The sequence below is a fragment of the Oncorhynchus keta genome, unplaced genomic scaffold (assembly GCF_023373465.1).
Source record: "Oncorhynchus keta strain PuntledgeMale-10-30-2019 unplaced genomic scaffold, Oket_V2 Un_contig_8647_pilon_pilon, whole genome shotgun sequence".
Classification (NCBI taxonomy): domain Eukaryota; kingdom Metazoa; phylum Chordata; class Actinopteri; order Salmoniformes; family Salmonidae; genus Oncorhynchus; species Oncorhynchus keta.
In genome coordinates this window covers 40,799-56,426 of record NW_026290168.1, presented here as the reverse complement: position 1 = coordinate 56,426, position 15,628 = coordinate 40,799, and the positions used below count along the sequence as shown (strand labels likewise).

The 15,628-nt window shown below is 44.5% G+C and overlaps 1 long non-coding RNA gene across 3 annotated transcripts; it reads right to left on the bottom strand.

Moving 5' to 3' along the window:
- Positions 1-9,876: 9,876 nt before the first annotated feature.
- LOC127926928 (uncharacterized) lies at positions 9,877-10,606 on the bottom strand. 3 transcript variants are annotated; one of them, XR_008125451.1, is made up of 3 exons: positions 10,474-10,606; positions 10,246-10,359; positions 9,877-9,981 (listed from the first exon to the last, which is right to left on the bottom strand). It is a non-coding gene; the product is annotated as an uncharacterized LOC127926928 (long non-coding RNA). The 3 variants fall into 3 exon arrangements; XR_008125453.1 differs by having other exon boundaries at positions 9,979-10,057; XR_008125452.1 differs by lacking the exon at positions 9,877-9,981 and adding an exon at positions 10,055-10,133.
- Positions 10,607-15,628: the final 5,022 nt, after the last annotated feature.

Sequence of the window (15,628 nt, the reverse complement as noted above, 5' to 3'; positions counted from 1 at the left end):
CCACTAGCCGCCTCCCCCAGCCCCACCTAGCCTCCCCCAGCCCCACCTCTAGCCACCTCCTAGCCTCCCCCAGCCCCACCTCTAGCCTCCCCCAGCCCCACCTAGCCTCCCCCAGCCCCACCTCTAGCCACCTCCTAGCCTCCCCCAGCCCCACCTCTAGCCTCCCCCAGCCCCACTGCTAGACACTAGGAGGTGTCTAGCGGTGGAGTTTGAGGAGGTGCAGCGTATACAGGAAGTGTTTTCTCACAGGACAGAGAACATTGGATTCAGATTTCCTTCATCAATCAGAACACGGCCTCCCGGGTGGCGCAGTGGTTAAGGGCGCTGTACTGTGCCACCAGAGACTCTGGTTTCGCGCCCAGGCTCTGTCGTAACCGGCAGCGACCGGGAGGTCCGTGGGGCGACGCACAATTGGCCTAGCGTCGTCCGGGTTAGGGAGGGCTTGGCCGGTAGGGATATCCTTGTCTTCCTTGTCCTTGTCTCATCGCGCACCAGCGACTCCTGTGGCGGGCCCGAGCGCAGTGCTCGCTAACCAAGGTTGCCAGGTGCACGGTGTTTCCTCCGACACATTGGTGCGGCTGGCTTCCGGGTTGGATGCGCGCTGTGTTAAGAAGCAGTGTATCGAAGGACACATGACTTTCAACCTTCGTCTCTCCCAAGCCCGTACGGGAGTACAGGAGTTGTAGCGATGAGACAAGATAGTAGCTACTAAAACAATTGGATACCACGAAATTGTGGAGAAAAAGGGGTAAAATTAAAAAATATATAAATATTATATTTAAAAAATCAATCAGAACACAGCTGCTTCTTCGTACATCTCCTTCTCCTCCTCCACCTTCACTACTATCACCTTCTCCATTATCTGCTCCACATCCTCCTCCTCCACCTCCTCCTCCTTCTCCATTATCTGCTCCACCTCCTCCTTCACTACTATCTCCTCCTCCACCTCCTCCTTCACTACTATCTCCTGCTCCATTATCTGCTCCACCTCCTCCTCCATTATCTGCTCCACCTCCTCCTTCACTACTATCTCCTCCACTATCTGCTCCACCTCCTCCTCCATTATCTGCTCCACCTCCTCCTTCACTACTATCTCCTCCACTATCTCCTCCTCCACCTCCTCCTTCACTACTATCTCCTCCACTATCTCCTCCTCCTCCATTATCTGTTCCACCTCCTTCTTCACTACTATCTCCTCCACTATCTCATCCTCCTCCATTATCTGCTCCACCTCCTCCTCCATTATCTGCTCCACCTCCTCCTCCATTATCTGCTCCACCTCCTCCTTCACTACTATCTCCTCCACTATCTCCTCCTCCATTATCTCCTCCACTATCTCCTCCACTATCTCCTCCTCCTCCATTATCTGCTCCACCTCCTCCTTCACTACTATCTCTTGCTCCACCTCCTCCTCCATTATCTGCTCCACCTCCTCCTCCATTATCTGCTCCACCTCCTCCTTCACTACTATCTCCTGCTCCACCTCCTCCTCCATTATCTGCTCCTCCTCCTCCTCCACTATCTTTAGTCTGATGAAAGGATCCTCTCTCTCTCTCAGACCTTGAGAGCAGTGTGATAATAACAAGACGGTTAAAAAATCGTCAAAGTGTGCTGCTCCAGACTAGGAGAAGAATGCAACGGAAATACTGGAAATCCTCAAGAGTTTATTTGGGTTATAGTTTAAGGTTTAGTTTATATAGTGTCACGCGTGGCATATTTTTGGCCACCCGACTGACATGATCCAGATCAGAGTTTTATTTGAGAGGTTTTTACGTTCCCTCACGTTAATGGTGTACTCTTCACTGCCTACATAGTGCACTGCTTCTGATCGACGCCCCTGCACCCTATTCCCTATAAAGAGCGGAGCCTGGAGGGGTCAAAAGTAGTGCACTTTATAGAAAACAGGGAGCCATTTGTGACTCTGGTTCAGCTCCAGTGTCAGAGAGGAGAAGGGGTTTTTCTGAGGTAAACTCTGTACTGTCTGTCTCTGTACTGTCTGTGTCAGAGAGGAGAAGGGGTTTTCCCGAGGTAAACTCTGTACTGTCTGTGTCAGAGAGGGGAAGGGGTTTTCCCGAGGTAAACTCTGTACTGTCTGTGTCAGAGAGGAGAAGGGGTTTTCCTGATGTAAACTCTGTACTGTCTGTGTCAGAGAGGGGAAGGGGTTTTCCTGATGTAAACTCTGTACTGTCTGTGTCAGAGAGGAGAAGGGGTTTTCCTGAGATAAACTCTGTACTGTCTGTGTCAGAGAGGGGAAGGGGTTTTCCTGAGGTAAACTCTGTACTGTGTGTCTCTGTACTGCTGTCTGTGTCGGACAGGGGAAGGGGTTTTCCTGAGATAAACTCTGTACTGTGTGTCTCTGTACTGTCTGTGTCTCTGTCTACCACTAGTAGCTTTATGACTCTGGGCTGACATCACAGAGACACAGTTCAGGCCCTGGCAGATCTCTCTCTTCATTCTCTTTATATCACCATCTTTATTCTGTTAATTCTCAGTGTAAAAATATCTTCTTTAAAAAACCTCCATGGGAAGTGAAAACGGGGGACAGCAGAGTTTAAAACCAAACCAAACCAAAAGTCAAATGTTAAGATGTACTGTACATACTGTGTGTACCCATAAACCCCATCAATGCCTGTTGTTTTCCAGAGTCATTCTGTCAACCTGAGGATTTTTTTTATTTTATAACCTTGTTTTAACTTGGCAAGTCAATTAAGAACAAATTCTTATTTTTCGATGACAGCCTAGGAACAGTAGGATAACTGCCTGTTCATGGGCAGAATGAGACATTTTTACCTTGTCAGCTCTGGGATTTGATCTTATGACCTTGCGGATACAAGGCCAACGCTCTAACCACTTGGCTACCTGCCACCCCAATAGAGTAGGCTATTCTAAAACAGACACAACCACTTATCTGTCCTCCTCACAAACCACACGTCTTTACGGCAACCCCATCTGCAATAACTTAGAAATTGACGTACACAAACAAAACCATTTCAATTTGGTGGTTTTGAGAGAAGAGAGATGAAGAGGAGATATATGAATGAATGAAAGAATGAAAGGACAAATCAATTTAGAAAACAGATTAAGAGTTTAGAAAATCTCTGCAGGTCCCCTGAGACTCATTGTCTGCCAGTCCCCATGATACCCCACCACCAGCCCAGCCAGTCCCCTTGATACCCCACCACCAGCCCAGCCAGTCCCCTTGATACCCCACCACCAGCCCAGCCAGTCCCCATGATACCCCACCACCAGCCCTGCCAGTCCCCTTGATACCCCACCACCAGCCCTGCCAGTCCCCATGATACCCCACCACCAGCCCTGCCAGTCCCCTTGATACCCCACCACCAGCCCTGCTAGTCCCCTTGATACCCCACCACCAGGTCAGCCAGTCCCATGATACCCCACCACCAGCCCAGCCAGTCCCCTTGATACCCCACCACCAGCCCAGCCAGTCCCCTTGATACCCCACCACCAGGTCTGCCAGTCCCCTTGATACCCCACCACCAGCCCAGCCAGTCCCCTTGATACCCCAGCACCAGGTCTGCCAGTCCCCTTGATACCCCACCACCAGGTCTGCCAGTCCCCTTGATACCCCAGCACCAGGTCTGCCAGTCCCCTTGATACCCCACCACCAGCCCTGCCAGTCCCCTTGATACCCCACCACCAGCCCTGCCAGTCCCATGATACCCCACCGCCAGCCCTGCCAGTCCCCTTGATACCCCACCACCAGGTCTGCCAGTCCCCTTGATACCCCACCACCAGCCCAGCCAGTCCCCTTGATACCCCAGCACCAGCCCTGCCAGTCCCCTTGATACCCCACCACCAGGTCTGCCAGTCCCCTTGATACCCCACCACCAGGTCAGCCAGTCCCCTTGATACCCCACCACCAGCCCTGCCAGTCCCCTTGATACCCCACCACCAGGTCAGCCAGTCCCCTTGATACCCCACCACCAGGTCAGCCAGTCCCCTTGATACCCCACCACCAGGTCTGCCAGTCCCCTTGATACCCCACCACCAGCCCTGCCAGTCCCCTTGATACCCCACCACCAGGTCAGCCAGTCCCCTTGATACCCCACCACCAGCCCTGCCAGTCCCCTTGATACCCCAGCACCAGCCCTGCTAGTGCCCTTGATACCCCAGCACCAGGTCTGCCAGTCCCATGATACCCCAGCACCAGGTCAGCCAGTCCCCTTGATACCCCACCACCAGCCCTGCTAGTCCCCTTGATACCCCAGCACCAGGTCTGCCAGTCCCATGATACCCCAGCACCAGGTCAGCCAGTCCCCTTGATACCCCACCACCAGGCCTGATACCCCACCACCAGGCCTGATGGATTGTATATAAGTTATAGTTGTAGGTGTTGATTGGATATTGTGATGGTATATGAATTCTATATAAGTTATAAGATGGTGCTGGAGAACAAGGCTGATGTTTTACGTTTCCCTAAACAATTGTTTGTTTCTTTGCTCTGTTTGTAATTTATTTGTTAATTTTATTTATTTATTTTATTTATTTTGTACATAATGTTGCTGCTACCGTCTCTTATGACCGAAAATAACTTCTGGGCATCAGAACTGCTGTTACTCACCACCAACTGGCAGAATTCCTTTTTTTTCCTTTAACGAGTCCGACGAGCCCGACGTGAACGATATATACTGCTACCCCGGGAACAGGCCCAGATCCCCCGGGATTTACGTGAAGAGGAGGCGGAGAAAAAGGGGCCAGAGGGCGGGCTGCTTTCTGAGAATTCGTAGGCGATCGAATAAACCCCCACTTCCTTCCATTCTGCTAGAAAACGTGAAATCTTTAGGAAAATAAAATCGATGACCTACGCGGAAGATTAAACTACCAACGGGACATTCAAATCTGTAATATCTTATGCTTCATGGAGTCGTGGCTGAACGAAGACATTATCAACATACTAGACATGATCAATATACTAGACATGATCAACATACTAGACATTATCAACATACTAGACATTATCAACATACTAGACATGATCAACATACTAGACATTATCAACATACTATCAACATACTAGACATTATCAACATACTAGACATTATCAACATACTAGACATTATCAACATACTAGACATTATCAACATACTAGACATTATCAACAGTTCACCACATCAGTCACTGGCTTTATCAATAAGTCCATTGCGGAGTTCACCACATCAGTCACTGGCCAAACGGATTATCAGGACGTGTACTGCGAACATGCGCTGACCAACTGGCAAATGTCTTCACTGACATTTTCAACTTGTCTGAGTCTGTAATACCAACATGTTTCAAGCAGACCACCATAGTCCCTGTGCCCAAGAACACAAAGGTAACCTGCCTCAATGACTACCGACCCTTAGCACTCAGCCATGAAGTGCTTTGAAAGGCTGGTCTTGGCTCATATCAACACCATTATCCCAGAAACCCTAGACACACTCCAATTTGCATACCGCCCTAACAGATCTACAGATGATGCAATCTCTATTGCACTGCACACTGCCCTTTCCCACCTGGACAAAAGCAACACCTATGTGAGAATGCTGTTCATTGACTACAGCTCAGCGTTCAACACCATAGTGCCCTCAAAGCTCATCACTAAGCTAAGGACCCTGGGACTAGACACCTCCCTCTGCAACTGGATCCTGGACTTCCTGACGGGCCGCCCCCAGGTGGGAAGGGTAACAACACATCCACCACGCTGATCATCAACACGCGGGCCCCTCGGGTGCGTGCTCAGTCCCCTCCTGTACTCCCTGTTCACTCATGACTGCACGGCCAGGCACGACTCCAACACCATCAAGTTTACCGATGACAAAACAGTGGTCTGATCACCAACAACGACAAGACAGCCTATTTTTTTATTTTTTTATTTTCACCTTTATTTAACCAGGTAGGCTAGTTGAGAACAAGTTCTCATTTGCAACTGCGACCTGGCCAAGATAAAGCATAGCAGTGTGAACAGACAACACAGAGTTACACATGGAGTAAACAATTAACAAGTCAATAACACAGTAGAAAAAAATGGGCAGTCTATATACAATGTGTGCAAAAGGCATGAGGAGGTAGGCGAATAATACAATTTTGCAGATTAACACTGGAGTGATAAATGATCAGATGGGCATGTACAGGTAGAGATATTGGTGTGCAAAAGAGCAGAAAAGTAAATAAATAAAAACAGTATAAAAACAGTATGGGAATGAGGTAGGTGAAAAAGGGTGAGCTATTTACCTATAGACTATGTACAGCTGCAGCGATCGGTTAGCTGCTCGGATAGCTGATGTTTGAAGTTGGTGAGGGAGATAAAAGTCTCCAACTTCAGCGATTTTTGCAATTCGTTCCAGTCACAGGCAGCAGAGTACTGGAACGAAAGGCGGCCAAATGAGGTGTTGGCTTTAGGGATGATCAGTGAGATACACCTGCTGGAGCGCGTGCTACGGATGGGTGTTGCCATCGTGACCAGTGAACTGAGATAAGGCGGAGCTTTACCTAGCATGGACTTGTAAATGACCTGGAGCCAGTGGGTCTGGCGACGAATATGTAGTGAGGGCCAGCCGACTAGAGCATACAAGTCACAGTGGTGGGTGGTATAAGGTGCTTTAGTGACAAAACGGATGGCACTGTGATAGACTGCATCCAGTTTGCTGAGTAGAGTGTTGGAAGCCATTTTGTAGATGACATCGCCGAAGTCGAGGATCGGTAGAATAGTCAGTTTTACTAGGGTAAGCTTGGCAGCGTGAGTGAAGGAGGCTTTGTTGCGGAATAGAAAGCCGACTCTGGATTTGATTTTTGATTGGATATGTTTGATGTGAGTCTGGAAGGAGAGTTTGCAGTCTAGCCAGACACCTAGGTACTTATAGATGTCCACATATTCAAGGTTGGAACCATCCAGGGTGGTGATGCTAGTCGGGCATGCGGGTGCAGGCAGCGATCGGTTGAAAAGCATGCATTTGGTTTTACTCGCGTTTAAGAGCAGTTGGAGGCCACGGAAGGAGTGCTGTATGGCATTGAAGCTCGTTTGGAGGTTTGATAGCACAGTGTCCAAGGACGGGCCGGAAGTATATAGAATGGTGTCGTCTGCGTAGAGGTGGATCAGGGAATCGCCCGCAGCAAGAGCAACATCATTGATATATACAGAGAAAAGAGTCGGCCCGAGAATTGAACCCTGTGGCACCCCCATAGAGACTGCCAGAGGACCGGACAGCATGCCCTCTGATTTGACAGAGGGAGGAGGGAGGAGGGAGGAGGGAGGAGGGAGGAGGTCAGAGACCTGGCCGTGTGGTGCCAGGACAACAACCTCTCCCTCAATGTGATCAAAACAAAGGAGATGATTGTGGACTACAGGAAAAAGAGGACGGAGCACGCCCACATTCTCATTGACAGGGCTGGAGTGGAGCAGGTTGAGAGGTTCAAGTTCCTTGGTGTCCACATCACTAACAAACTAACATGGTCCAAGCACACCAAGACAGTCGTCTCCACATTGACTCAATACCGGTACCCCCTGTATATAGTCTCCACATTGACTCTGTACCAGTACCCCTGTATATAGTCTCCACATTGACTCTGTACCGGTACCCCTGTATATAGTCTCCACATTGACTCTGTACCAGTACCCCTGTATATAGTCTCCACATTGACTCTGTACCGGTACCCCCTGTATATAGTCTCCACATTGACTCTGTACCGTAACACCCTGTATATAGCCTCCACATTGACTCTGTACCGTAATACCCTATATATAGCCTCCACATTGACTCTGTACTGGTACCCCCTGTATATAGTCTCCACATTGACTCTGTACCGGTACCTCCTGTATATAACCTCCACATTGACTCTGTACCGGTACCCCCCTATATATAGTCTCCATTGACTCTATATATAGGGGGGTACCGGTACAGAGTCAATGGAGACTATATATAGGGGGGTACCGGTACAGTCTCCATTGACTCTGTACCGGTACCCCCTGTATATAGCCTCCACATTGACTCTCTACCGTAATACCCTGTATATAGCCTCCACATTGACTCTGTACCGGTACCTCCTGTATATAACCTCCACATTGACTCTGTACCGGTACCCCCCTATATATAGTCTCCATTGACTCTATATATAGGGGGGTACCGGTACAGAGTCAATGGAGACTATATATAGGGGGGTACCGGTACAGTCTCCATTGACTCTGTACCGGTACAGTCTCCATTGACTCTGTACCGGTACCCCCTATATATAGCCTCCACATTGACTCAGTACCGGTACCCCCTGTATATAGCCTCCACATTGACTCTGTACTAGTACACCCTGTATATAGCCTCCACATTGACTCTGTACTGGTACACCCTGTATATAGCCTCCACATTGACTCTGTACTGTATATAGCCTCCACATTGACTCTGTACTAGTACACCCTGTATATAGCCTCCACATTGACTCTGTACTGGTACACCCTGTATATAGCCTCCACATTGACTCTGTACTGGTACCCCCTGTATATAGCCTCCACATTGACTCTGTACTAGTACACCCTGTATATAGCCTCCACATTGACTCTGTACTGGTACACCCTGTATATAGCCTCCACATAGACTCTGTACTGTATATAGCCTCTACATTGACTCTGTACTAGTACACCCTGTATATAGCCTCCACATTGACTCTGTACTGGTACACCCTGTATATAGCCTCCACATTGACTCTGTACTGTATATAGCCTCCACATTGACTCTGTACTAGTACACCCTGTATATAGCCTCCACATTGACTCTGTACTGGTACACCCTGTATATAGCCTCCACATTGACTCTGTACTTGTACACCCTGTATATAGCCTCCACATTGACTCAGTACTGGTACCCCCTGTATATAGCCTCCACATTGACTCTGTACTAGTACACCCTGTATATAGCCTCCACATTGACTCTGTACTGGTACACCCTGTATATAGCCTCCACATTGACTCTGTACTGTATATAGCCTCCACATTGACTTTGTACTAGTACACCCTGTATATAGCCTCCACATTGACTCTGTACTGGTACACCCTGTATATAGCCTCCACATTGACTCTGTACTGGTACCCCCTGTATATAGCCTCCACATTGACTCAGTACCGGTACCCCCTCTATATAGCCTCCACATTGACTCTGTACTAGTACACCCTGTATATAGCCTCCACATTGACTCTGTACTGGTACACCCTGTATATAGCCTCCACATTGACTCTGTACTGTATATAGCCTCCACATTGACTCTGTACTGGTACCCCCTGTATATAGCCTCCACATTGACTCTGTACCGTAATACCCTGTATATAGCCTCCACATTGACTCTGTACTGGTACCCCCTGTATATAACCTCCACATTGACTCTGTACCGTAACACCCTGTACATAGCCTCCACATTGACTCTGTACTGGTACCCCCTGTATATAGCCTCCACATTGACTCTGTACCGTAACACCCTGTGTATAGCCTCCACATTGACTCTGTACCGGTACCCCCTGTATATAACCTCCAAATTGACTGTACCGGTACCCCCTGTATATAACCTCCACATTGACTGTACCGGTACCCCCTGTATATAACCTCCACATTGACTCTGTACCGGTACCCCCTGTATATAGCCTCCACATTGACTCTGTACCGTAATACCCTGTATATAGCCTCCACATTGACTCTGTACTGGTACCCCCTGTATATAACCTCCACATTGACTCTGTACCGGTACCCCCTGTATATAGTCTCCACATTGACTCTTTTCAATCAATCATTTCACTGTGAGGTCTACTACACCTGTTGTATTCAGCATTTCACTGTGAGTTCTACTACACCTGTTGTATTCATCATTTCACTGTGAGTTCTACTACACCTGTTGTATTCAGCATTTCACTGTAAGGTCTACTACACCTGTTGTATTCAGCATTTCACTGTAAGGTCTACTACACCTGTTGTATTCAGCATTTCACTGTGAGGTCTACTACACCTGTTGTATTCAGCATTTCACTGTAAGGTCTACTACACCTGTTGTATTCAGCATTTCACTGTGAGGTCTACTACACCTGTTGTATTCAGCATTTCACTGTAAGGTCTACTACACCTGTTGTATTCAGCATTTCACTGTGAGGTCTACTACACCTGTTGTATTCAGCATTTCACTGTAAGGTCTACTACACCTGTTGTATTCAGCATTTCACTGTGAGGTCTACTACACCTGTTGTATTCAGCATGTCACTGAGGTCTACTACACCTGTTGTATTCAGCATTTCACTGTGAAGTCTACTACACCTGTTGTATTCAGCATTTCACTGTGAGGTCTACTACACCTGTTGTATTCAGCATTTCACTGTGAGGTCTACTACACCTGTTGTATTCAGCATTTCACTGTAAGGTCTACTACACCTGTTGTATTCAGCATTTCACTGTAAGGTCTACTACACCTGTTGTATTCAGCATTTCACTGTAAGGTCTACTACACCTGTTGTATTCAGCATTTCACTGTGAGGTCTACTACACCTGTTGTATTCAGCATTTCACTGTAAGGTCTACTACACCTGTTGTATTCAGCATTTCACTGTAAGGTCTACTACACCTGTAGTATTCAGCATTTCACTGTAAGGTCTACTACACCTGTTGTATTCAGCATATATAGACTGTATATCAGCTATAGTTGTAGGTGGTGATGGTATATAGACTGTATATCAGCTATAGGTGTAGGTGGTGATGGTATATAGACTGTATATCAGCTATAGTTGTAGGTGTTGATGGTATATAGACTGTATATCAGCTATAGGTGTAGGTGGTGATGGTATATAGACTGTATATCAGCTATAGGTGTAGGTGGTGATGGTATATAGACTGTATATCAGCTATAGGTGTAGGTGGTGATGGTATATAGACTGTATATCAGCTATAGGTGTAGGTGGTGATGGTATATAGACTGTATATCAGCTATAGGTGTAGGTGGTGATGGTATATGGACTGTATATCAGCTATAGGTGTAGGTGGTGATGGTATATAGACTGTATATCAGCTATAGGTGTAGGTGGTGATGGTATATAGACTGTATATCAGCTATAGTTGTAGGTGTTGATGGTATATAGACTGTATATCAGCTATAGTTGTAGGTGGTGATGGTATATAGACTGTATATCAGCTATAGTTGTAGGTGTTGATGGTATATAGACTGTATATCAGCTATAGTTGTAGGTGGTGATGGTATATAGACTGTATATCAGCTATAGTTGTAGGTGTTGATGGTATATAGACTGTATATCAGCTATAGTTGTAGGTGGTGATGGTATATAGACTGTATATCAGCTATAGGTGTAGGTGGTGATGGTATATAGACTGTATATCAGCTATAGGTCTAGGTGGTGATGGTATATAGACTGTATATCAGCTATAGTTGTAGGTGGTGATGGTATATAGACTGTATATCAGCTATAGTTGTAGGTGGTGATGGTATATAGACTGTATATCAGCTATAGGTGTAGGTGGTGATGGTATATAGACTGTATATCAGCTATAGTTGTAGGTGTTGATGGTATATAGACTGTATATCAGCTATAGTTGTAGGTGGTGATGGTATATAGACTGTATATCAGCTATAGTTGTAGGTGTTGATGGTATATAGACTGTATATCAGCTATAGGTGGTGATGGTATATAGACTGTATATCAGCTATAGGTGATGATGGTATATAGACTGTATATCAGCTATAGGTGTAGGTGTTGATGGTATATAGACTGTATATCAGCTATAGGTCTAGGTGTTGATGGTATTTAGACTGTATATCAGCTATAGGTCTAGGTGGTGGTATATAGACTGTATATCAGCTATAGTTGTAGGTGGTGGTGGTATATAGACTGTATATCAGCTATAGTTGTAGGTGTTGATGGTATTTAGACTGTATATCAGATATAGGTCTAGGTGGTGATGGTATATAGACTGTATATCAGCTATAGGTCTAGGTGGTGATGGTATATAGACTGTATATCAGCTATAGGTCTAGGTGGTGATGGTATATAGACTGTATATCAGCTATAGTTGTAGGTGTTGATGGTATTTAGACTGTATATCAGATATAGGTCTAGGTGGTGGTATATAGACTGTATATCAGCTATAGTTGTAGGTGTTGATGGTATATAGACTGTATATCAGCTATAGGTCTAGGTGTTGATGGTATTTAGACTGTATATCAGCTATAGGTCTAGGTGGTGATGGTATATAGACTGTATATCAGCTATAGTTGTAGGTGTTGATGGTATTTAGACTGTATATCAGCTATAGGTTTAGATGGTGATGGTATATAGACTGTATATCAGATATAGGTCTAGGTGGTGATGGTATATAGACTGTATATCAGCTATAGGTCTAGGTGGTGGTATATAGACTGTATATCAGCTATAGTTGTAGGTGTTGATGGTATATAGACTGTATATCAGCTATAGGTCTAGGTGTTGATGGTATTTAGACTGTATATCAGATATAGGTCTAGGTGGTGATGGTATATAGACTGTATATCAGCTATAGTTGTAGCTGGTGATGGTATATAGACTGTATATCAGCTATAGGTCTAGGTGGTGATGGTATATAGACTGTATATCAGCTATAGGTGTAGGTGGTGATGGTATATAGACTGTATATCAGCTATAGCTCTAGGTGTTGATGGTATTTAGACTGTATATCAGATATAGGTCTAGGTGGTGATGGTATTTAGACTGTATATCAGCTATAGTTGTAGCTGGTGATGGTATATAGACTGTATATCAGCTATAGGTCTAGGTGGTGATGGTATATAGACTGTATATCAGCTATAGGTGTAGGTGGTGATGGTATATAGACTGTATATCAGCTATAGTTGTAGGTGGTGATGGTATTTAGACTGTATATCAGCTATAGGTGTAGGTGTTGATGGTATATGGACTGTATATCAGCTATAGGTGGTGATGGTATATAGACTGTATATCAGCTATAGTTGTAGGTGTTGATGGTATATAGACTGTATATCAGCTATAGGTGGTGATGGTATATGGACTGTATATCAGCTATAGGTGTAGGTGGTGATGGTATATAGACTGTATATCAGCTATAGGTGGTGATGGTATATAGACTGTATATCAGCTATAGGTGGTGATGGTATATGGACTGTATATCAGCTATAGTTGTAGGTGTTGATGGTATATAGACTGTATATCAGCTATAGGTGGTGATGGTATATAGACTGTATATCAGCTATAGGTGGTGATGGTATATGGACTGTATATCAGCTATAGTTGTAGGTGTTGATGGTATATAGACTGTATATCAGCTATAGGTGGTGATGGTATATAGACTGTATATCAGCTATAGGTGTAGGTGGTGATGGTATATAGACTGTATATCAGCTATAGTTGTAGGTGGTGATGGTATATAGACTGTATATCAGCTATAGGTGGTGATGGTATATGGACTGTATATCAGCTATAGTTGTAGGTGGTGATGGTATATAGACTGTATATCAGCTATAGTTGTAGGTGGTGATGGTATATAGACTGTATATCAGCTATAGTTGTAGGTGGTGATGGTATATAGACTGTATATCAGCTATAGTTGTAGGTGGTGATGGTATATAGACTGTATATCAGCTATAGGTGTAGGTGATGATGGTATATGGACTGTATATCAGCTATAGTTGTAGGTGTTGATGGTATATAGACTGTATATCAGCTATAGTTGTAGGTGGTGATGGTATATAGACTGTATATCAGCTATAGGTGTAGGTGGTGATGGTATATGGACTGTATATCAGCTATAGTTGTAGGTGGTGATGGTATATGGACTGTATATCAGCTATAGTTGTAGGTGTTGATGGTATATAGACTGTATATCAGCTATAGTTGTAGGTGTTGATGGTATATAGACTGTATATCAGCTATAGTTGTAGGTGTTGATGGTATATAGACTGTATATAAGCTATAGTTGTAGGTGTTGATGGTATATAGACTGTATATCAGCTATAGGTGTAGGTGGTGATGGTATATAGACTATATATCAGATATAGGTCTAGGTGGTGATGGTATATAGACTGTATATCAGCTATAGGTGTAGGTGGTGATGGTATATAGACTGTATATCAGCTATAGTTGTAGGTGTTGATGGTATATGGACTGTATATCAGCTATAGGTGTAGGTGGTGATGGTATATAGACTGTATATCAGCTATAGGTGTAGGTGGTGATGGTATATAGACTGTATATCAGCTATAGTTGTAGGTGTTGATGGTATATGGACTGTATATCAGCTATAGGTGTAGGTGGTGATGGTATATAGACTGTATATCAGCTATAGTTGTAGGTGTTGATGGTATATAGACTGTATATCAGCTATAGTTGTAGTTGGTGATGGTATATAGACTGTATATCAGCTATAGTTGTAGGTGTTGATGGTATATAGACTGTATATCAGCTATAGTTGTAGGTGGTGATGGTATATAGACTGTATATCAGCTATAGGTGGTGATGGTATATAGACTGTATATCAGCTATAGGTGTAGGTGTTGATGGTATATAGACTGTATATCAGCTATAGGTGGTGATGGTATATAGACTGTATATCAGCTATAGGTGATGATGGTATATGGACTGTATATCAGCTATAGGTGTAGGTGTTGATGGTATATAGACTGTATATCAGCTATAGGTGTAGGTGTTGATGGTATATAGACTGTATATCAGCTATAGGTCTAGGTGTTGATGGTATTTAGACTGTATATCAGATATAGGTCTAGGTGGTGATGGTATATAGACTGTATATCAGCTATAGGTCTAGGTGGTGGTATATAGACTGTATATCAGATATAGGTCTAGGTGGTGTTGGTATATAGACTGTATATCAGCTATAGTTGTAGCTGGTGATGGTATATAGACTGTATATCAGCTATAGGTCTAGGTGGTGATGGTATATAGACTGTATATCAGCTATAGGTGTAGGTGGTGATGGTATATAGACTGTATATCAGCTATAGGTCTAGGTGGTGATGGTATATAGACTGTATATCAGCTATAGTTGTAGGTGGTGATGGTATTTAGACTGTATATCAGCTATAGGTCTAGGTGGTGATGGTATATAGACTGTATATCAGCTATAGGTGTAGGTGGTGATGGTATATAGACTGTATATCAGCTATAGTTGTAGGTGGTGATGGTATTTAGACTGTATATCAGATATAGGTCTAGGTGTTGATGGTATATAGACTGTATATCAGCTATAGTTGTAGGTGGTGATGGTATATAGACTGTATATCAGCTATAGTTGTAGGTGGTGATGGTATTTAGACTGTATATCAGCTATAGTTGTAGGTGGTGATGGTATATAGACTGTATATCAGCTATAGGTGTAGGTGGTGATGGTATATAGACTGTATATCAGCTATAGGTCTAGGTGTTGATGGTATATAGACTGTATATCAGCTATAGGTGGTGATGGTATATAGACTGTATATCAGCTATAGTTGTAGGTGGTGATGGTATATAGACTGTATATCAGCTATAGGTGGTGATGGTATATAGACTGTATATCAGCTATAGGTCTAGGTGGTGATGGTATATAGACTGTATATCAGCTATAGGTGTTGATGGTATATAGACTGT